The following is a 23,216-nucleotide window of genomic DNA, read 5'->3' as shown; positions in this document are numbered from 1 at the left end:
GGGTTATTTCTATCTTTTGGGTATTGTGAAAATGGTGATACGAATATTTGTGTACAAGTATCTGTTTGAGTCCCTATTTTTAATTATTTTGGGTATCTACTTAGTAGCAGAATTGCTGAGTCATTAGTTTAATTTTTTCGAGGAATGACCAACAATGCACGAGCGTTCAAATTTCTCCATATCCTTGCCAATGCGTGTTATTTTCCATTAAAATATTATATCTGTGGGTATGAAGTGTATGTATTTGATTCTGACTCTCCTATATCCTTGAGAATCCATCTCTCCTGAAACTCTGAAGATCTTTGTGGTCACTAATCTGGCATGAGGCTTACAATGACCTGCCTTCATTTTTTGCCCAAGTGTCCGATTTCCTTAAGAAATGTTCAGCAACTCTGGAACAAGGTGTGGGTGGGGGATCAATTTGAATCTCCAGTGTCTACCATCTGGTAGATATTCAACAAATAAAATAATTGTGATAAAGGTTGCAGATCTTGTCTCTCTCACTTTGTAAACACCCAGTGGAAGTTTCCAACAGGCACCTGAGAGATTTTTGCTAGATTCAAACGAATTAATTTTCACAACTATGTGAGGCAGTTAGTTGTTGATTACATTTAAACTGCGAATCTGATCCCTGCCACTCTGCTTGATGCCCTTCAGTTACTCTCCATTACACTTAAGGTTGGGGCTCCTGTTCATTAACATGGTCTGCAGTGCCCTGCCAGGTTTGACCTTGCCTCCCTCCAGGGCTATTTTTTGCCACTTTCTCCCTTTCTCTTTAGGCTTGGGTTGTTCCTCAGATGCACAAGACTCATCTCTGGCACCGGCTGTTTTCTCTTTCACTCTTGCAAACAAATTCGCCCTCATTTTTGCCTGGCTGCCTGCCTTTCTTCCTTCCTTCCTTCCTTCCTTCCTTTCCTCCCTCCCTCCCTCCTTCCTTACTTCCTTCCTTTTTCTTTCTCTCTCTCTCCCTCCCTCCCTCCCTGCCTTCCTTCCTTCCCTCCCTTCTCTCCTTCTCTTTATCCCTCTCTCTCTCTCTCTCTTTCTTTCTTTCTTTTTTTGAAAAAGGGTGTTATTCTGTCACTCAGGCAGGAGGGCAGTGGTCCAATCACAGCTCACTGAAACCTCAAACTCAAGTGATCCTCCTGCCTCAGCCTCCCAAGTAGCTAGGATTATAGGTGTGTGCCACCATGCCGGGTTAATTTAAAAAAAAATTTTTTTTAAGATGGGGTCTTGCTATGTTGTCCAGGCTGGTCTTAAACTCCTGAGCTCAAGTGATCCTCCTGTCTCAGCCTCCCAAAGTGCTGGGATTACAGATATGAGCCACTGCACCCGGCCCTCCTCTCACTTTTTCACCTGAATCCTACTCATCCTTCAGATCTCAGCTGAGATGTCATTTCCTCAGGGAACTATTTCCCAACCCTCACCCGATCCTAACTCTAGACTCTATTTTGTTTTCCCTCATAGCATCTTTTACTTTTCCTGCATAGCACTTATCAAAATTGTAGTAAAGCAACTTTTTGTTTATTTAGAGTTCATCTTCCAAGTAGTCAGCAGTCTCCATGAGGGCAGAAACTCATGTCTGTATCCATCAGTGTTAGGCACATAGTAGGCACTCAATGCATAGTTTTGAGGAGAGCTTCTACCAAGAAGCAGAAAAACTGTTGAGTGGCTTGTGAATGCTGCTCCTATTCTGGGTGACTCAGAGTTTCTGGTATTCTGGGGAAAACAGTGTCGATCAGAGTGGATAGGAGAGTCACATGAGTGCCTGGGCAGGAAGTTGATGAGAGACCATCCAAGGCCACAGTGGGGTGGCCTCTTTTGCCAAGCAGTGCCCAGGTTCTTCAGCTCATGTCAACTTAGAGACCTCAAGCAAGCTCTTTATGGTTCCTCAGCCTCCCAGCCCTCTGTTAGAAGGTTGTTTCATGAGTTGGCATGGCTTGTCTTACCCTTGAAAGTCATGAGGCCAAATTGTTCTATTCTTTTGCATTTAAAAGAATTAATTTTTTGTTACAAAAGCAATGCATAATTACATTTATCTTCCAAAACATTAAAACGAAAGCTAATACTCCCTTTGAACATTCTCTCAATAAAATAATGGTCCTTTATCCCTAGCTTAGAGATAACTTCTGATATATTTTGGGAATGTAGCTTTACAGACCTGTTTTAAAAATCTTTCATAAACCTAATGTATGCTAATAGGGAATAATGGTATTATTTATGTGTGTTCTGTTCTAGCTTTTTATTTTGAAATAATTTTAGATTTACAGAGGAGTTTCAGAGCTAGTATAGAAAGTTTCAACATACCCTTCACCCAGCTTCTCTTAATGTTAACAATTTGTGTAATCCTGGTTCAAAACTAAGAAATTAACACTGGCACAATACTAATAACAAAACTACAGACCTTATTCCAGTTTCACCAGTTTTTTCACTAATGTCCTTTTTGTGTTCCAGGATACCACATTGCGTTTAGTTATCAGATCTCTTTAGTCTCCTATCTGTGAATAGGATAATCTTTGACAGTTTCTCAGTCTTTCCTTGGCTTTCATGACCTTGACACTTTTGAAGATTACACGTCAGGTGTTTTGTAGAATATTCCCTCAATTTGGGTTTATTTGATGTTTTTTCATGATTAACTGAAGTTTTGCATTGGGGGAATAATTTTTTAAATATTGATACTATCCATCTATCTATATATAATGGATAGATATAGATATATAATTTTGCAACTTGCTATTTTTATTCCAAAATATGACTCTGAGATATATCCATGTTGATAAATGCAGATCAAAGTCAATTCTTTTATTTATTTATTATTATTATTTTTTGAGACAGGGTCTTTCTCTGTCACCCAGGCTTGAGTGCAGTGGCACAATCACAGCTTACTGCAGCCTTGACCTCCCAGGCTCAAGTGATCCTCCCACCTCAGCCTCCTGAGTAGCAGTTGCAACTACACGCTGGAGCCACCAGGCCCAGCTGATTTTTTTTTTTTTTTTTTTTTTTTTGAGACGGAGTCTCGCTCTGTCGCCCAGGCTGGAGTGCTGTGGCCGGATCTCAGCTCACTGCAAGCTCCGCCTCCCGGGTTCCCGCCATTCTCCTGCCTCAGCCTCCCGAGTAGCTGGGACTACAGGCGCCCGCCACCTCGCCCGGCTAGTTTTTTGTATTTTTTAGTAGAGACGGGGTTTCACCGTGTTATCCAGGATGGTCTCGATCTCCTGACCTCGTGATCCACCCGTCTCGGCCTCCCAAAGTGCTGGGATTACAGGCTTGAGCCACCGCGCCCGGCCTCCAGCTGATTTTTAAAAACTTTTTGTAGAGTTGAGGTCTCACTGTGTTGCCCATGCTTCATTTAAATTCTCTATAGAATTTTATTATATAAATATTCTACATTTTAGTTAGCCATTCCTCTGTTGGTAGGCAATTTAGCTGATTCTAAATTTTCTCTCTTTTTTTTTTTTGAGGCAGAGTTTCACTCCGTCACCCAGGCTGGAGTGCAGTGGTGCAATCTCGGCTCACTGCAACCTCTGCCTCCTAGGTTCAAGTGATTCTCCTGCCTCAGCCTCCTGAGTAGCTGAGATTACAGGCGTACGCCACCACACCTGGCTAATTTTTGTATTTTTAGTAGAGACGGGGTTTCGCCATGTTGGTCAGACTAGTCTCGAACTCCTGACCTCATGATATGCCAGCCTTGGCCTCCCAAAGTGCTGAGATTACATATTCATTCTTTTTCTTATTGATCTGTTAAGAATCCTTTAGAGACAAATCCTTTGTCTTTTGCATATTGCAAATAATTTCCCCCTTATTCTGTTATCTTTTAACTTTGTTTTCAGTTTTTTTTCAAGTTATTCCATGTCTCTGATTTTTAAATTCTTTTTTTCTGATTTATTTTTTAAAACAAAGTTCTTGATTATAAAAGTAATACAAACACCCTAAGAAATTAATACAAAAGTACAAAGAAGAAATCACTCCATCTTATCACTGAGAGAAAACAACATAATCAATTACATATTTCCCTGTAGTCTTTTGTGTGCGCAGTTTTTTTTTTCCCAGTTGTGATCACATTCATTTGTATGTGTCTATATATTTGTTTTTCTCTCAGTACCATGGTCTTTAGACACAAACCCTGGCCTTTTTTCTTTTCTTTTCTTCTTTTATTTTTGAGATGGAGTCTCCCTCTGTCGCCCAGGCTGGAGTTCAGTGGTGTGATCTTGGCTCACTGCAACCTCTGCCTCCCGGGTTCAAGCGATTCTCCTACCTCAGCCTCCCGAGTAGCTGGGACTACAGGTGCACGCCACCATGCCCAGCTAATTTTTGTTTTAGTAGAGATGGGGTTTTGCCATGTTGTTCAGGCTGGTCTTGAACTGCTGACCTCAAATGATCCACCTACCTCGACTTCCCAAAGTGATGGGATTACAGGCATGAGCCATCATGCCCCACTTCCCTGGACTTTTTTCAAATGCACTTGGTTTACAGATTGTGTTACACCAGCTTCCAACCCCTATTCCTCTTTTCCACACATCCTGAGAAATTTAGAAGGTGAGGGGCCTGAGGTCTATCCTCAGCTGACCCGAAGCGAAGTTGGCTAAGAAGCACAAGAAGGGGTAGCAATGCTCCAGTGGAGCATTTACTAAAAAGACGCGGAGGTTTTGGTTGACTGCAAGCCCAATATGAGTCAACAGTATGGGTGCCAAGAACTTTATCACAGGAGTGCAAAGCGATAGGTCCCAAAAGGAGGAAGCTATAGTCCTGCTTTGCTCTGATGATACCACAAACATTTGGTTCAGTCTTGGGTGACATATTCTCAAGAAATCACAGTCAAATCTACCATTTGCATGAGAGGGATAAAGACCCTCAAAACCAGGGCAGAGGAGGAACAATGGAAGGAACTGGAGACACTGATGTGGAGTGAGAAGACCTTGGGCAGAGGTGATAGAAGTAAAGTATCTGAAAAGTCAAAGGACCAAGAGAGATTAGATGTTTGTTCTCTGTGGCTTCAAGGCATCGAATTTGGACCCTGAGAGTGGAAGTTTAGACACATTTTCTCACTGGTGATAGCTGCCCGGACCAAGGAATTCAGTCCTCTGGAAACAGCGGGCTGCTTTTGAGGAGTCTTCCTGCTGAGTTGCTGGTGGTGGGGTGAACACTTATTGAGTGCTTACTGTGTGCCAGGACCCTGCTGAAGGCCTCACCTGTATTGTATGATTTCATCCCGTCAACACCCTTTGATGTGGAGACTGTTGTTTCCTATCCCGGTGTTACAAATGTGGGCACCGGGTAGAGGAGGTCAGGTACCTCGCCCGAGGTTACAGTTTGTTAAGTGGTGGTACTGGGACTCTAACTCGTACTGACAAACTTCAAAGCTGGTGTTTTTAGCCATCAGGGGGACTCGAGGGTGCCATGGGGTTGTGGACGCATGAAGGTCCTTGAGGTCCATTAGACCAAAACATTCAGTGACTGGGAAAAAGGATGCCCTCTTCTCCCAAAGAAAAGCTTCAGATGAATGAGACGCAGTGGAGAGGGTAGCCCAGGGCCCGGCTGAGGGGCGCAGGCAGAATGCCAAGGGATGGAGACCTAAAGGAGATGGAAAGGTTGTCAACGTGCGTCACCCTCAGAAGCGCAAAGCCGGTGTTCCGTCGTTTGAAGATCTCCAGACCCGCGGGAGAGACCGACGCAGCGCGGTCAGGGAGCGTCGACTTCGCCGAGTTCTGCGGCGGAGCTGGGGGACGGAACAACGCGCCGGTCCCTGGCCGGGCGTGAGCGGCGGGGCGGCGCGGGGCGGTGCCGGGCGGCGAAGGTGGGGAGGGCGCGCGCCGAGGCTGCTGCGGCAGTTGCGCGCTGGGATTGTTGCCGTGCGCTGGAGCCGGTGAGTGCGGCGGGACCCATGGGCGGGCGGGGAAGGAGCGGGCGAGCGGGGAGCTAGGTGGGGAGGTGCGCCGCCGAGCACGCGACCCCAGGGTTGCGGCCGCCGCCTGCCCCCGCCTCCGGCCCCCAGGGACCATGGACCCCAGGCCCCTCTCCTTAGGCCGAGCCCCCGCCCGCGCGTTCGCGGACGCCGCACGCCTGCCAACTCCCTCGGTGCGGCCCCCGCCCCACGGCAGCCCCTTCCTCCGCGCCGCCGCGATGCCTCCGGCCCACGTCACGCTCGCGCCATTGTTTCCCAGCCGCCGGCTTGCTGGGACCCCGCCTCAGCCTCCGAGTGCGGCCGTTCGCCGCGTTCCGCCCGTTCCCCCTTCCCTCACGCGGGTAGTAGCCCTTTCCTCAGTCCTGCTGACTTCCTCCAGCTGATTCCGGGCTGTCCCCGGCCACCCCTGAGGCCGTCCTTTCGCTCCTCGTAACAGCCTCCCCGCCCCTTGAGCTCCCTCGGTCGCCTCCCGAGAAGCCAGCGGGCCTCTGTGGTGGAGCGCCAGGTTGACAGCATTTTAGCAGGACCGCGAGAAACGGCCAGCTCGCTTGCCACACGCCCGTGTGCAGCACTTCCTGGAAAGGTCGCAGCGAATTGCAAGGCGCCACAAAAAACATCCGGACAGCTCCTGGTCAGGGGGCTGAGCCGTTCAGTGGCGGCCTATTCCTCTCCTTTTTTCGGGGTCCCTGAAACCGGAGAGGGCGAGATGCCGATTTGAGGCCTGAACCCTTAGTTGTAAGAAGAACGTTTTGGGGGTTTGACTTCGGCAGGCCACAGCTTCTAAAAGCAGCAGGTAGAGGCTGCTGTCCCAATCGACATTTTCCTGGGCCTTCACCTTTAGGGCCTTGATGTTTGAGGGGCGTCATGCTCTGAAGTACAGCGCCCCGAAATGACTCGTCACCATTACAGGGGGGCGTGTGCGCGCCGATCCAGGGGCCGATGAGTTCTTCAGGATTGAACTGTACTTAGTTCCCAGTGTCTGTGGACTGTTCATTTCGCCTCTTAGAGCAACGGATGCAAACTGCTGCCTAATGTGAAAGGGAGAATATTGAAACTGTGTCATTTACCATGAAAACTTAGTGTTATTGTGTAGAGAAGGCTTTAGGTTTCAAAAATATTTACCACGTGGCTTTTCAACAACGGTTAGAATTTATCCAAATGAAGACATCCAGGCCTGAAAGGGTTAAGTTCGAAAAGAGAAAAAAATAGATGTGAGCTGAGAGTGAAAAAAAAAGAGGATTAAGTTCAAGAAAACATAGCTGGTTAGTAATTAAAATAAAAACTCCACATGCAGGGTTGGTACTAGCATACACAGACTTTATTTCTGAAGTGCATTTCCATTGCAGTATAAACCACTACATTTCAGCAGTATAGGTAGCTGCATTACTCTCATTGACCCAGAATTAAGGTTTTAGGGTTTAGTAACCAACAAATCTGTGAAATAAGGTGGTGGAGGGGGCGGGGGTGGGGTGGGGCGCTGAAGGAGATGTTCTGCAGGATTCCTTTCAGTTCAAAGGTTTTATGCCATTGTATGAAAATTTACAATCAGCTACAAGTTTCCAGAAGTTTGTAAGAAGATTTATATAGATAGTATTCTCTTATAGTACCTGCCACCCTTAACCAGAAGACATCATGTCTTCCTAAAGAAAGCCAGATTACAATAGAATGTTATGCAGAGAGGTGCTCATTAATCTTTCTCTAGGCTATTTCTGCTGTTTTATGGGGAAAGAGGAATACATAAAACACAGGTTTTAAGTATTTTTATTGCTTAATTTTCTCTCTCTCTCTTTTTTTTTCCCCCCCGAGACGGGGTTTTGCTCTTGTTGGCCAGGCTGGAGTGCAATGGCGCAATCTTGGCTCATCGCAACCTCCGCCTCCCGGGTTCAAGCAATTCTCCTGCCTCAACCTCCCAAGTAGCTGGGATTACAGGCATGCGTCCCCACACTTGGCTAATTTTGAATTTTTAGTAGAGATGGGGTTTCTCCAAGTTGGTCAAGCTGGTCTCGAACTCCTGGCCTCCGGGGATCCCACCTGCCTTGGCCTCCCAAGCGCTGGGATTACAGGCGTGAGCCACTGTGTCCGGCCCTGTTGCTTAATTCTCTTACCAAAAGCTTTAATTCAATGAAATAGTAAACAACAACAAAACCCCCAAAACAAAAACCCACAACTTTATCATGTCACGACTATGCTCTTTTAAAGTACTTACATAGATAAGGGTTTTTATCTAGTTACAGTTGCTGCGTATGTAGTATTTGGGATTTTGCACTTACCAATATTTCTGGGATGTCCATGTATCTAGAGAATTCATCTACTCTTCATTTGTAGGTGCTCTCTAATGTGCCTCAGTAGTCAACAATGCCTGGCACAAAGGCTCTTAGTAAATTTTTGTTGAATAAATGTAATATTTTGAGGTTTTTAGACATCTAACACAAAATGCTAACTATCACAAGGCGTATGTTGAGTGACATGTGAGCAGTAAAGACAGTCATACTTTCAGCCAGGAGACATTGCATTTATTTAAGGGCCTGGATTTTGTAGTCTGGCTTGCTACTTAACATCATGCAACCTCGGGGAACTCAGTTAACCTTAGACAAGCTCACTCAGTTTCTCTCACCTTGAGAAGGGAAAAGTAGAACAAATTTTACAGGGTTATGTGGATTAAATAGAATAATTCAATTGAAGTGATACTGGCACACATTAAGTTCTTTATAAATGTTAGATTTTTTTTGCTCAGAGTGAAGGAATATTAATGTAGCTTGATGGGATCAGGAAAAACAGAAAGTAACACTTCAGAGTAGGGAGAAGATGCTGAAGTGGATGTATTGAGGGTATGATTAATAGATTGTTCTCACTAAAAGGGTTTGGTAGAGCAGTAGTCTGAGATAAAGCTGGAAAGAGAAATTCCGGGAAGCAGTTTACAAGTATGCTACATGGATTCTTTGCAATTAGAACAGAGTGAATGACCACTTGAGGTCAGGAGTTCGAGACCAGCCTGGCCAACATGGTGAAACCCTGTCTCTACTAAAAATACGAAAATTAATCAGGCATGGCAGCGCATGCCTGTACTCCCAGCTACTCGGGAGGCTGAGGCAGAAGAATTGCTTGAACCCAGGAGGTGGGGGTTGCAGTGAGCCGAGATTATGCCACTACACTCCAACCTGGGCGACAAGAGTGAAACTCCGTCTCAAAAAAAAAAAAAGGAAAGCCACAAAATTAATGCAGTAAACTGACCTGGTGTGATGGCTCACGCCTGTCAGCACTTTGGGAGGTCGAGGCAGGTGGATCACCTGAGGTCAGGAGTTTGAGACCAGCCTAGCCAACATGGTGAAACCCTGTCTCTACTAAAAATATAAAAAATTAGCTGGGCGTGGTGGCGCGTGCCTGTAGTCTCAGCTATTCGGGAGGCTGAGACATGAGAACCGCTTGAACCTGGGAGTTAGAGGTTGCAGTGAGCCTAGATCTGCCACTGCTCTTCAGCCTGGGCAAGCCTCCGAGTGTCTTTAAAAAAAAAAAAAAAAAAAAAAAAAAAAGCGGTAAACAGTAAAAGAAAAAAAGAAAAAAGTTAAAAAAATTATGGCAGTCTTAACCTTTGTTTTGTTTTGTTTTGTTTTGTTTTGTTTGAGATGGAGTCTTGCTCTGTTGCCAGGCTGGAGTGCAGTGGCACGATTTTGGCTCACTGCAACCTCCGCCTTCCAGGTTCAAGCGATTCTGCTGCCTCAACCTCCCGAGTAGCTGGGACTACAGGCGTATGCCACCACGCCCAGCTAACTTGTTTTTTAAGTAGAAATGGGGTTTCACCATGTTAGCCAGGATGGTCTCAATCTCTTGACCTCATGATCCGCCCGCCTTGGCCTCCCAAAGTGTTGGGATTATAGGCGTGAGCCACCGTGCCCGGCCCTTAATTTTAAATGTTAAAATTTGATAAAGAAGGTGCGTAGTAGACATATCAAATGATCATTATATTATTCTCTGTATGTTTGAAATATTTCACAGTATTTTAAGACGAACCTAAAATAAAGCATTAAAGAAACCCCATTAAACCAAGGAGCCTATAAAATACATATCCCACTGGGCATCTGTAACGAAAACGTGCTAATACTCAACAAGCTTGCTGATTTTTTTTTTAAGCCGTTAAATTTCAGGCATCAGATTTCAGTCTTTTCTTTCCAAGCAGATACTACAAGCAGGCTCTTTCATCTCACACTCTTTTTTTTTTCCTGAGACGGAGTCTCACTTTGTCGCCCAGGCTGGCTTGATCTCAGCTTACTGCAACCTCTACCTCCCAGGTTCAAGCAATTCTCCTGCCTCTGCTTCCTGAGTACTACAGGCATGCTGGGAATACAGGCATGCACCTCTACGGCTGGCTAAGTTCTGTATTTTCAGTAGAGATGGGGTTTTACCATGTTGGCCAGGCTGGTTTCGAACTCCTGACCTCAGGTGATCTGCCCAGCTTGGCCTCCCAAAGTGCTGGGATTATAGGCATAAGCCACTGCGCCCAGCCCAAATATGTTATACAGAATTTTCTGATTTATAAATGTGGGCAACTGATTGTAAAAAATTGTAAAAAACACTGTGACCTCTACAGAATCTGGACCCATAAATCTATTTCTACATCTGGAAGGAAACTTGAGAGTCTTCCAAGTTCAGTGCCTTCATTTGACAGATGGGGAAAGTGAATCCCAAAATGGTTTGCCTTTTTTGTCTTTTATGCAAGAAAGCCTTCCCTACCTTTGATCCATAAGGCTGTTCATCTCTGTATTATTCTATAAATTGTATGGTTTTGCTTTTTCACATTTAGGTTTATTGACAGTGTTTATTTTTCTGCTCAGTTTATCTTCATTTTTATTTATTTTGATTTGGAATCTCGCACTGTCGCCCGGGCTGGAGTGCAATGGCACGATCTCCGCTCACTCTGCCTCTTGGGTTCAAGCGATTCTCCTGCTTCAGCTCCTAAGTAGCTGGGATTACAGGCGCCCGCCACCACGCCTGGCTAATTTTTTTGTATTTTTAGTGGAGATGGGGTTTCGGTACGTTGGCCAGGCTGATCTTGAACTCCTGACCTCATGATCCACCTGCCTTGGCCTCCCAAAGTGTTGGGATTACAGGCGTGAGCCACTGCACCCGCCCTAGTTTATCTTTAATATGATCATTTAGTGTTCCATGTTCTTTTTCTACCATTGTGTCTGTCATAAAATTATCCTCTATAAATTCATAAGGACAGGACATGCTTTTGTTACGCTATGATTTTGGGTCAGAATATTGTAGAAAATGAAATTTTTGAATTCATTTTAGTGTAAATATTTTACAGATTTCTGTTTTTCTACACTATTTTGTCTCATTTGCCTTTAAAGATGAGTAGTACATGTATTTGACTATCCTTGAAAAATATTTTGTACACTTTTTAAAGCAGTCATGTTAGAATCTAGTTAGGCATTTGCGTATCTCTATCTAGTTTGTTTCAGAGCTGCTAAGTAAACCAGCTAGAATAATAGTGTGCAGATTGAAATAGCTCAAACATTCTGCATCAAAATTGTCAGAATTTTAAGTTATTTTAATAAGCATTTAACCAGTATCATGCTGTGTAAATAAGACCAAGCTGTGGCTTGGAGAGTAAACATTAGAACTTCTTTTTTTTTTTTAGATGGGTTCTCACTTTGTTACCCAGGCTGAAGTGCAGTAGCGCAGTCTCAGCTCACTGCAACCTCTGCCTCCCGGGTTCAAGCAATTCTCTGCCTCAGCCTCCTGAGTAGCTGGCGTTACAGGTGCCCACCACCACACCCGGCTAATTTTTTTTTTTTTGTATTTTTAGTAGAGATGGGGTTTCACCATCTTGGCCAGGCTGCTCTTGAACTCCTGACCTTGTGATCCACCTGCCTCGGCCTCCCAAAGTGCTGAGATTACAGATGTAAGCCACCACACCTGGCCTTTTTAATTTTTTTAAGATGGAGTCTCTGTGTTGCCCAAGCTGGAGTGCAGATTTGCAATCTCAGCGCACTGCAACTTCCGCCTGCTGGGTTCAAGCGATTCTCCTGCCTCAGCCTCCCTAGTAGCTGGGATTACAGGTATGCACCACCATGCCTAGCTAATTTTTGTATTTTTAGTAGAGATGGGTTTTGCCATGTTGGCCAGGCTGGTCTTGAACTCGTTACCTCAGGTGATCCGCCCACCTCAGCCTCCCAAAGTGTTGGGATTACAGGCATGAACCATCGCGCCTGGCCTAACATTAGAGTCTTTCACAAATCTGAAGTCAGTAAATGCCTTTTTTTTTTTTTTTTTTTTTTGAGATGGAGTCTTGCTCTGTCACCCAGGCTGGAGTGCAGTGGTGCCATCTCAGCTCACTGCAACCTCCATCTCCTGGGTTCAAGCTATTCCCCTGCCTCAGCCTCCCTAGTAGCTGGGATTACAGGTGTGTGCCACCACACCTGGCTATTTTTTTGTATTTTTAGTAGAGACGGGGTTTCACAGTGTTAGCCAGGATGGTCTTGATCTCCTGACCTCGTTGTCCGCCCGCCTCGGCCTCCCAGAGTGCTGGGATTACAGGTATGAGCCACTGCACCCGGCCAGTAAATGCCTTTTTTTTTTTTTTTTTGAGATGGAGTCTTGCTGTGTCACCCAGGTTGGAGTGCAGTGGCATGATCTCGGCTTGCTGCAAACACCGCTTCACGGGTTCACGCCATGCTTCTGCCTCAGCCTCCCAAGTAGCTGGTACTGCAGGCGCCTGCCACCACGCCCGGCTAATTTTTTGTATTTTTAGTGGAGATGGGGTTTCACTGTGTTAACCAGGGTGGTCTCGATCTCCTGACCTCATGATCCGCCCACCTCAGCCTCCCAAAGTGCTGGGATTACAGACGTGAGCTGCCACGCCTGGCCAATGCCATTTTTTTAAGCCTTGAATTACTCGTTTACTTTTGAAGTAGGTTTGGTGAAATAAATCTTGAAATAATACTCTGTAGGTCTGAAAGCTTCCAGGAAGAAAGGAAACAAACCTGTAGCTATAGCTGTCCTTAGATTTAGGATACTTTAATTGACGTGATAAATGTGTGAAATTGCTACAGCCTCTGATACGTAGTGGACACTCTGAGATTTTGACTCCAAAAGTAGAGGCCTATTACTCATTCCTCCAAACATAAAGTACTGTATTGTGCTGAGGCCTCCAGTATTCAAACATCTTGCACTCAAGCATTGTAAACAGTTTATTGACCAATTTCCATGTCTCAGCCTCTGTTCTTAGCATCTTGCATTCTTGTTCCAACTATTGTTTTGCAACGGAAGAACTGTAGTGCTTATAATTTGCTTAGTCATAGAACTAGTTGGTGTTAGAGCCAGGTTTTGAACCCAGGCAGTGTGGCTCCAGAATCTGTACTCTTTTTTTTTTTTGAGACGGAGTCTTTCTCTGTCTCCCGGGCTGGAGTGCAGTGGCCGGATCTCAGCTCACTGCAAGCTCCGCCTTCCGGGTTTACGCCATTCTCCTGCCTCAGCCTCCCGAGTAGCTGGGACTACAGGTGCCCGCCACCTCGCCTGGCTAGTTTTTGTTTTTGTATTTTTTAGTAGGGACGGGGTTTCACCGCGTTAGCCAGGATGGTCTCGATCTCCTGACCTCGTGATCCGCCTGTCTCGGCCTCCCAAAGTGCTGGGATTACAGGCTTGAGCCACCGTGCCCGGCCGAGAATCTGTACTCTTAACCACAGTATAATTCTGTGACTTCAAATTTTCTAACTTCTCTTTCCTGTTTACTTCTTCGTAAAATGAGAATAATAGTACCTAACATATAGGGTTGTTTTGAAAAGTCAATGAGTTAAAATATGTACTGTACTGCTTAGAATCATACATGAAAAATAGTAAGTACTCAATAAATGTTGGCTGTTATCATGTTAGCGTTATTAAGGCATTGAACTCATGCATATCTCTGAATTTTAACCAAATAGGTGGACTAAACCTTGAGTGCGAATTTATTTATTAAAAGGTAGAAATACTGTGGTCTGGTTATTTATGCCTTTCCGATTTTATCTTTTTAAATTATTTTGTAAGAGGAAAAAAAAAAAAGCTGAACCAAAGTTGAATGGTGAGCAGGAGTTCATTGGTAAGAGAATGAGTTTTTTGAAATAAAGCAGTTTTTTGCCTGCCCTTTTTTTTTTTTTTTGAGACAGAGTCTTTGTCTGTTGTCCAGGCTGGAGTGTGCAGTGATGCGATCTTGGCTCACACAACCTCTGCCTTCCCGGCTCAAGCAATCTTCCTACCTCAGCCTCCCGAGTAGCTGGGTCTACAGGCACCCATCACTATGCCTGTCTAATTTTTGCATGTTTTTATAGAGATGGGGGTTTTGCCATGTTGCCTAGGCTGGTCTCGAACTCATAAGCTCAAGAGATCCGCCTGGCTTGGCCTCCCAGAGTGGTGGGATGATAGGTGTGAACCACTGTACCTTGCCCTATTTTTTTTTTTTTTAAGGAGTATTCAGGAATCATTACTAAAGGTGCAAAATTATATATGGTCTGAATGTAAAAATTGTGCAACTTGTTTATACCTGTATGCTTTTGAAGACCTCAGTTAATTATGGCAATGTTTTGAAGAAATAGCTCAATATTTTAAAATGTTTTCCTTACATGCTCTCTTGTTCCTTTGTGTCAATAACCATGTTATTGTTGAAGGTCTGGTATTCAAAACATTCGGTTAGAAGCAACCTTAATGTGTTGATGTAGAACAAATATATAGCAGTCTATGTGATATGGCAGGATAGTAGCAATAGAATGTTGATGAGAACATAGCAAAATTCCAGTCTTTTTTGTATGTTTTTTAAAACTTTAGGAACAGATGAAATAAATTTGTAGTTTCTAGTTACAATTTCAGACTACAGATAGGAGCATGTAGCTGCTTGAAGAAGAAAAACAAATTGTCAAGGCAACAGGTACTGCATTTCTCACTGGACAAGATCTCTTCTCAACTTTGTTATTTTTTCCTTCAGAGAACAAGGAAGCTTTTGTTCCAAGGCCTGATGTTGAAATGTTAGCAAAATATTATGTTAATCAAGCCAAGAATCTTATGTATTTGTGAATCAAGAGTAAGATTTCATGAATATTCATTTAGAGCAAGGACTTGTGCAGTTATTCTTGCATTTTCAGGCTTACACAAAAATAGGCTTCTGAAAACCAAAGGACTCCATGTATAGGGGTTTAGTGGTTCATTTATTTGTCTGTTAAGTCTACCCTGCGAGATGCTGGGGATAGAGCAGCAAATAAAACATTCCTCTGCCTTATGGAGCTTATATTTTGGAGAGATTGACAGAATGCAAACTGTCAAATGTAAGTATTACGTGCAAAAAACAAGTAAAGTAGGGTAAGAGGAGAGTGAGTGATGTGTGTGGGTAAGTGCGATATTATTAGTTGGAGTTTGTTATCCGTCGGCATCACTTTGGTGTGTGAACTATGAGTGTTGGCCTTTGACAGGAATGTGTAGTGCAATTTGGGACAAATGACATAAAGAACTCTGAATGAAAATAATGAAATGAAAAGCAAACAAAAAAACTTGTTTATAGGCTAGGCTCAGTGACTCATGCCTGTAATTTCAGCACTTTGGGAGGCAGGTGGATCATTTGAGGTCAGGAGTTTGAGACCAGCCTGACCAACACGGTGAAATCCCATCTGTCCTAAAAATACAAAATTAGCTGGGCGTGGTGGTGCATGCCTGTAATCCCAGCGACTTGGGAGGCTGAGGCAGGAGAATCGCTTGAATCCGGGAGGCGGAGGTTGCAGTGAGCCAAGATTGCGTCATTGCACTCCACCTGGGCAACAAGAGTGAAACTCCTGTCTCAAAGAAACTTAAAAAAAAAAAAAAACAAAAAAAACTTATCATGAACTGTTTAAAAGATGATGAGAGGTAGTGAAACATTTAACATAATTTAAATGCAACAGTTTTAAGGAGTCTTCTGGAAAAATAGGCATTTTTTCATCTTAAACTATTTTATTTTGTAATTTTTATAGATTTAGGGGATACAGTTTTGGATATATAGCTTAGCGGTGGTATGGCTTTTTAGTGTAACCATCACCTGAGTAGTGTACATTGTACTCATTAGGTAATTTCTCATCCCTCACCCACCTCCCACCCCCACTTAAAGTATTTTATATACGTGTGTGTATATATACATATATGTATCTCCTTTCATGTGTTTTGTGATGATAAGGATTAAAGTTTACAAAATACTTTAAAAAGCTATAGCTTATTTCACAGTGCTGTTCTTTGAGTTATAGGTGACACTGTTAACTACAAATATGAGGATTTAGTTTTTCAGCAGTACTGGTAGATAAAGTAAACTTGCATCTGACTTTCTGTGTTTTTAAGGGGATGTATTTGTCAGTAAGTTGGTTTGTGGCTGTGTTACAGAGAGGACCCTTAATCACAATATAACAATAAAACCAAGTGGCTAACTACTATAATTTATTGATTTTACTCGCTCATCTGCCAAGGATTGGGGTTATCAAAGACTGAATAAAATGTGGCTGTTTAGTACAATATGAGGCATACAAGTGGAGGATATAGCTTTAACTTTTCTTTTTCCAGAAACTGCTTTAATGTAAGTAATATGCAATGAAAGTTTTTGTATTTAGAGACCAAAATAAGTTTCAGGCTGGTGAGAAAATTTGAAGAAATTATTTAAAATTATCCTTTCCATTTAAGTTTTAGGGCAGTGTTCTTAGAATGAGAGTGAATGGGTTGATTATAAAACTTACAAATGCCAAGTTTTGTATTTTTTTTTTTTTGAGATGGAGTTTTGCTCTGTCATCCAGGCTAGAGTACAGTGGCGTGATCTTGGCTCACTGCAAGCTCTGCCTCCCAGGTTCAAGTGATTCTCCTGCCTCAACCTCCCAAGTTGCTGGGATTAAGAGTGCCTGCCAGCATGTTTGGCTAATTTTTGTATTTTTAGTAGAGATAGGGTTTCATCTTGTTGGCCAGCTGGTCTCGAACTCCTGACCTCAGGTGATCCACCTGCCTCGGCCTCCCAAAGTGCTGGGATTACAGGTGTGAACCACCCAAGTTTTGTATTTTAAATACAAAATTAAAATTTCAGTGAAGTAGAAACTAGTGATTATTCATACTGCTGTTATTACCCTATTATCTACGTTGACATACTTTTTCCATTGAAAAATGAGTATTTGATTCAAACTGCCATGTGTTAAACACTTCGCCTGATAGACCTGCTCTACATATTGTTAAAGTGCTTCTTACTTTATTCCAAATGAATTACTCACCTAACTTGAAATAGACGTGTAAAATGACTTTTTTTTTTTTTTTTTTTTTTTTGAGACGGAGTCTCACTCTGTCAGCCCAGGCTCAATGCAGTGGCTGGATCTCAGCTCACTGCAAGCTCCGCCTCCCGGGTTTACGCCATTCTCCTGCCTTAGCCTCCCGGGTAGCTGGGACTACAGGCGCCGGCCACCTCGCCCAGCTAGTTTTTTGTATTTTTTAGTAGAGACGGGGTTTCACCATGTTAGCCAGGATGGTCTCGATCTCCTGACCTTGTGATCCGCCCGTCTCGGCCTCCCAAAGTGCTGGGATTACAGGCTTGAGCCACTGTGCCCGGCCATGTAAAATGACTTTTTAAAGAATGTTTGCCAATGTATAACTCTAGCAGTATGGCATTTTGTCTTAATGCAGAATTGTCATGAAAAGAAGTGCTGATTGCTTTTTTTTTTTTTTTTTTTTTTTTGAGATGGAGTGTTGCTCTGTTGCCCAGGCTGGAGTGCAGTGGCACAATCTCAGCTCACTGCAACCTCCGCCTCCCAGGTTCAAGCAATTCTCCTGCCTCAGCCTCCCGAGTAGCTGGGACTACAGAGATATGCCAGCATGCCTGGCTAATTTTTTTCCATTTTTACTAGAGTCAGAGTTTCATCATGTTGGCCAGGCTTGTCTCGAACTCCTGACCTCAAATGATCCACCCACCTTGGCCTCCCAAAGTGCTAGGATTTCCGGCTTGAGCCACCACGCCCGGCCTTGACTGCTATTTATATACTTTTATCAATTTGGGCATGGCATGAAGAATGTTACTGTACTACATCATAATTCTTGAACTTTTCTTAACATTATGTTAAGTAATGAGAAGGTAATTATGGGAGGGACAAAATTTCCTTTCATTGTAGTTTAAAGATAGTGGTCTTACTACATGCGGCTGTCAGCATTTTATTGGCATACCATTTTGAGGGAAAGAATATTCAGTGCACATTGCTAACCAGGCTTACCCTACAGTTTCAGTTGCTCTTTGCTTCCTGTTTTCAGCAGTTGCCTAAAGCTGTTGGAGCAGCTGTTTTCCTTTCTTTGGGGGAGGGTGATGGTAGTGGTGAAGGGGACTGTGCATGTTTTGCCTGTGAAAAAAATTTTTTTCTTTTTGAGACAGAGTCTTGCTCTGCTGTCCAGGCTGGAGTACAGTGATGTGATCTCCTGACATCAGGTGATCCACTCGCCTCGGTCTCCCAGAGTTCTGGGATTACAAGTGTGAGCCACTGCCACTGGCTGAAAAACAGTCTTATTGTGGCATAATTGGTATACAATAAGTTGCACATAGAGTATATAATAAGTTTTGACATATATATATGTACCCATGAAACCATCACCATAATGAAGATATTGAACGTATCACCGCTTCTCCCCAAAAGTTTTCCTGGGCTCCTTTGTAATACCTCCTCCTCTCCCTACTTGACCTCCCTACCCCAGGGAGCCACTGATCTGCGTTCTGTCAGATTAGTGTGCATTTTCTAGGATTTTATATATATGGAATCATACACTATGTACTCTTTGTCTTTCACTCAGTGTAATTATTATGAATTTTTTTAATGTTTTGCATGTAAATACTTTATTCCTTTGTACTGCGTAGTAGTATTACATTGTACAGATGTACCATAAGTATTTTTATCCATTCACTTGTTGATAATGTTTGGGTTGTTTGTAGTTTCTGGACATCACAAAGCTGTTGTGAACATTTGTGTATAAGTTTAAAAAAAAATTTTTTTTTTTAAAGATAGGATCTCTGTCGCCCAGGCTGGAGTGCAATGGCACGAGACGATCTTGGCTCACTGTAGCCTCAACCTCTTGGGCTCATGTGATCCTCCCAAGTAGCTGGGACCATAAGCATGTGCCACCATGCCCAGCTAATTTTTCAATTTTTGTGAAGACTGCATTTTGCCATGTTGCCCAGGCTGCTCTTGAACTCCTGGGTTCAAGCAATCCGCCCATCTTGGCCTTTCAAAGTATTGGGATTACAGGCATGAGCCACTGTGCCCAAGCCTGTGTTCAAGTCTTTATATGGATATATGCTTTAATTTCTCTTGGACAGTTACTTACAATTAAAAAGCCTGGGACATATGATAGGTATATGTGTAAGTTTTAAATAAATGGCAGACTTTTCCAGAGTGCTTGTGCCATTTTTATTTTCTTTCCAGCAGTGTAGTAGAATTCAAGTTGCTCTACATTCTCAACATTTGATGTTGTCTGTCTCTTTAATTTTAAATATTCAAATAGGCATATTTTGGTATCTTACTGTGTTTTTAATTTGTATCTCCCTAGTGACAAATGATGTTAAACATCACTTCATGTGCCTATTTGCCATTTATATATATTCTTTGATGAAATGTCTATGCATAATTTTTGCCTGTATTTTAATTGGATTATTTATCTTATTATTGCATTTTGAGAGCCCTTCATATATTCTGGATACAAGTTCTTTTGTCAGATGTGTGTTTGCAAATATTTTGTCCCAAACCATAGCTTGTCTTTTTCCTCCTAATACAAGAGAGAGAGAAAACATCTAATGGAAAGATAATATATAAATGCAATTTTGTTTTAGTTTTTTAAGTTCTCAGCCATGCAGAGGGACTTAGAACAAATTAAGTATACAAACAAGGTTGCAGAGACAATATTTTAACCTCCTAAGAGAATAAAATATTCTGAATCTCTTGCATATGCACATAAACCATAATATGCAGAACAGATTAATATGATGTATATATGCCAACCCTGTGGTAGGTTGGTGTATTGTTTGTTTTATTTTTTTGTTTAGAAATTGGGTCTCACTGTCACCCAGGCTGAAGTGCAGTGGTATGATTGTAGCTCGCTGCAACGTCGAACTCCTGGGCTCAAGCAATCCTCCTGCCTCAGCTTCCTAAGTAGCTGAGAGTATAGGTGCAAACCACTGTGTTACTAAATACAAAAAATTAGCCGGGCGTGGTGGCATGCACCTGTAATCCCAGCTATTTGGGTGCAGTTGTTGTTTGTGTATGTGCAGTTGTTGTACATACAACTTGCTTTATTTTGTATATCACTCCCTTACTTTACGCAGGTCTCTGAACAAATATTATCTCCTCAAAGAGGCCTTCCATGGTTTTCCTACGTACAGTATTGTTACAGGAAAGGGGTCCTGATCCAGACCCCAAGAGAGGGTTCTTGGATCTGATGTAATGAAGAATTTAGGGCGAGTCCGTAAAGTGAAAGCAAGTTTATTAAGGAAGTAGAGAAGGCTGAGCACAGTCGCTCACACCTGTAATCCCAGCACTTTGGGAGGCTAAGGGCAGATCATTAGGTCAGGAGTTCGACACCAGCCTGACCAACATGGTGAAACCCCGTCTCTACTAAAAATACAAAAATTAGCTGGGCAAGGTGGCGCGTGCCTGTAATCCCAGCTACTCAGAAGGCTGAGGCAGGAGAATCACTTGAAACTGGGAGGTGGAGGTTGCACTGAGCCAAGATTGCGTGACTGCACTCCAGCCTGGCCTACAGAGCGAGACTCCATCTCGAAAAAGAAAAAAGATAATGTAGAGGAATAAAAGAATGACCACTCTGTAGGCAGAGCAACCCCAAGGGCTGCTGCTTGTCCTTTTTTTTTTTTTTTTTTGAGACAGTCTTGCTCTCGTTGCCCAGGCTGCAGCGTAGTGGCGTGATCTCGGCTCATTGCAACCTCCACCTCCCGGTTTAAAGCGATTCTCCTGCCTTAGCCACCCAAGTAGCTGGGATTACAGGTGTGGGCCGCCGTGTCCAGCTAATTTTTTGTATTTAGTAGAGACGGGATTTCACCATGTTGGTCAGACTGGTCTCGAACTCCTGACCTCAGGTGATCACCCGCTTTGGCCTCCCAAAGTGCTGGGATTACAGGCGTGAGCCACTGCGCCAGTCGCTGCTTGTCCATTTTTATGCTTATTTCTTGATTATATACTAAACCAGGGTGGATTATTCATGCCTCCCCTTTTTAGAACATGTAGGGTAACTTCCTGACGTAACCATGGCCTTTGTAAACTGTCGTGGTGCTGGTGGGAGTATAGTAGTGAGGACAGCAGAGGTCACTCTCATTGCCATCTTGCTTTTGGTTGGTTTTGGCTGGCTTGTTTATTGTAAGATATTTTATCGACAAGGTCTTTATGATCTGTATCTTGTGCTGATCTCCTGTCTCATCTTGTGACTTAGAATGCTTAATCATCTGGGAATGTAGCCCATTAGGTCTCAGCTTCATTTTACCCAGCCCCTACTCAAGATAGTTGCCCTGGTTCAGATGCCCCTGAGAGTATGACCATTGTCATTCTTTATTTTCTTGCCTTATTTATCTTTTTTTTTTTTTTTGAGACAGAGTCTTGCTCTGTCCCCTAGGCTGAAGTGCAGTGGCACGATCTCAACTCACTGCAACCTCTATCTCCTGGGTTCAAGTGATTCTCTTGCCTCAGCCTTCTGAGTAGCTGGGGATTATGGGTGCGTGCCACCACACCCAGCTAATTTTTGTGTTTTTAGTGGAGACGGGGTTTCACCATGATGGCCAAGATGGTCTTGATCTCTTGACCTCGTGATCTGCCCGCCTCGGCCTCCCAAAGTGCTGGGATTATAGGCATGAGCCACTGTGCCTGGCTTTTTTTTTTTTTTTGAGACAGGTCTTCCTCTGTCACTGAGGCTGGAGTGCAGTGGCATAATCGGCTCACTGCAAGCTCTGCCTCAACCTCCGCCTCACTGCAACCTCTGCTGGGCTCAAGCGATACTCCTGCCTCAGCCTCCCAAGTAGCTGGGACTACAGGTACGGACCACCATGCCCAACTAATTTTTCGCCATGTTGCCCAGACTTCAAATTCTTGAGCTCAAGTGATCCGCCCACTTTGGCCTCCCAAAGTGATGGGATTATAGGCATGAACCACTGTGCCTGGTCTGTGTACAAGTTTTATAGTTTTAGATTTTACATTTAGGTCTATGATCCGTCTTAAATTTTGTGTGTGTTGAGAGGTGTGGATTAAGTTCATTTTTCCACAAAAGGAGAGCCAGTTGTTCCTGCACAATGGATTATTCAGTCATTAGAAGGAATGAAATGTGATATGTGATACTACATGGATGAGCTTTGAAAATATTATGCTAACTGAAAGAAGGCAGACACAAAAGGTCACATGTTGTATGATTCCATTTATATGAAATATCCAGAATAGTTAAATCCAGAGACAGAGTCTAGATTGGTTGTTGCCAGGGGCTAGGTGGAGGGCATAGTGGGGAGAAAGTGCGTAATGGATAAGGGGTTTTACTTTAGAGTCATGGAAGTATTTTGACACTAAAAGGAGTTGGTGGTTGCACTAAATGCCACCAACTTGTTCACTTTAAAGTGGTCAGTTTTTGGCCGGGCGCGGTGGCTCAAGCCTGTAATCCCAGCACTTTGGGAGGCCGAGACGGGCGGATCACGAGGTCAGGAGATCGAGACCATCCTGGCTAACACGGTGAAACCCCGTCTCTACTAAAAAATACAAAAAACTAGCCGGGCGAGGTGGCAGGCGCCTGTAGTCCCAACTACTCGGGAGGCTGAGGCAGGAGAATGGCGTGAACCCGGGAGGCGGAGCTTGCAGTGAGCTGAGATCCGGCCACTGCACTCCAGCCTGGGTGACAGAGCGAGACTCCGTCTCAAAAAAAAAAAATAAAATAAAGTGGTCAATTTTATGTGAATTTCCCCTGAATAAATTATTTTTTTTTAAAGCCACAGGGGTGATTTATATTAAAAAGACTTACCCTGGACAACATAATGAGACCCTGTCTGTACACAAATTTAAAAAAAACATTAGCTGGGTGTTGTGGTAAGTACCTGTAGTTCTAGCTGTTCTGGAGTCTGAGGTGGAAGGATCACTTGAGCCCAGGAGTTCAGGGTTACAGTGAGCTATGATCATGTCACTGCACTCCAGCCTGGGCAACAGTGAGACCCTGTCTCAGAAGAAGGGAGAGAGGAAGGGAGGTATATATTGACTTCATGTCATAAATGATGTTAGCATTTTCAAGATGGGAACTATCTTAGGCTCCAGATGTTTTCACAAATAATGCTATTTTTATA

The 23,216-nt window shown here is 43.5% G+C and overlaps 1 protein-coding gene across 2 annotated transcripts in view; it reads left to right on the top strand.

Annotated features, from left to right (window-relative positions):
* The first annotated feature begins 5,795 nt into the window (after positions 1-5,795).
* Positions 5,796-23,216, top strand: part of NT5C2 (5'-nucleotidase, cytosolic II) — a 106,492-nt gene continuing 89,071 nt past the window's right edge. Inside the window, 1 exon segment of one of the 2 annotated variants that reach the window (NM_001257875.1) lies at positions 5,796-5,860. The gene's annotated coding sequence lies outside the window, so the exon portion shown is untranslated. 2 annotated transcript variants of the gene reach the window in all.

This window comes from Macaca mulatta, chromosome 9 (genome assembly GCF_049350105.2).
Source record: "Macaca mulatta isolate MMU2019108-1 chromosome 9, T2T-MMU8v2.0, whole genome shotgun sequence".
Taxonomy (NCBI): domain Eukaryota; kingdom Metazoa; phylum Chordata; class Mammalia; order Primates; family Cercopithecidae; genus Macaca; species Macaca mulatta.
The sequence above is the reverse complement of the archived record's forward strand: the minus strand, read 5'-3'. Positions and strand labels throughout refer to the sequence as shown.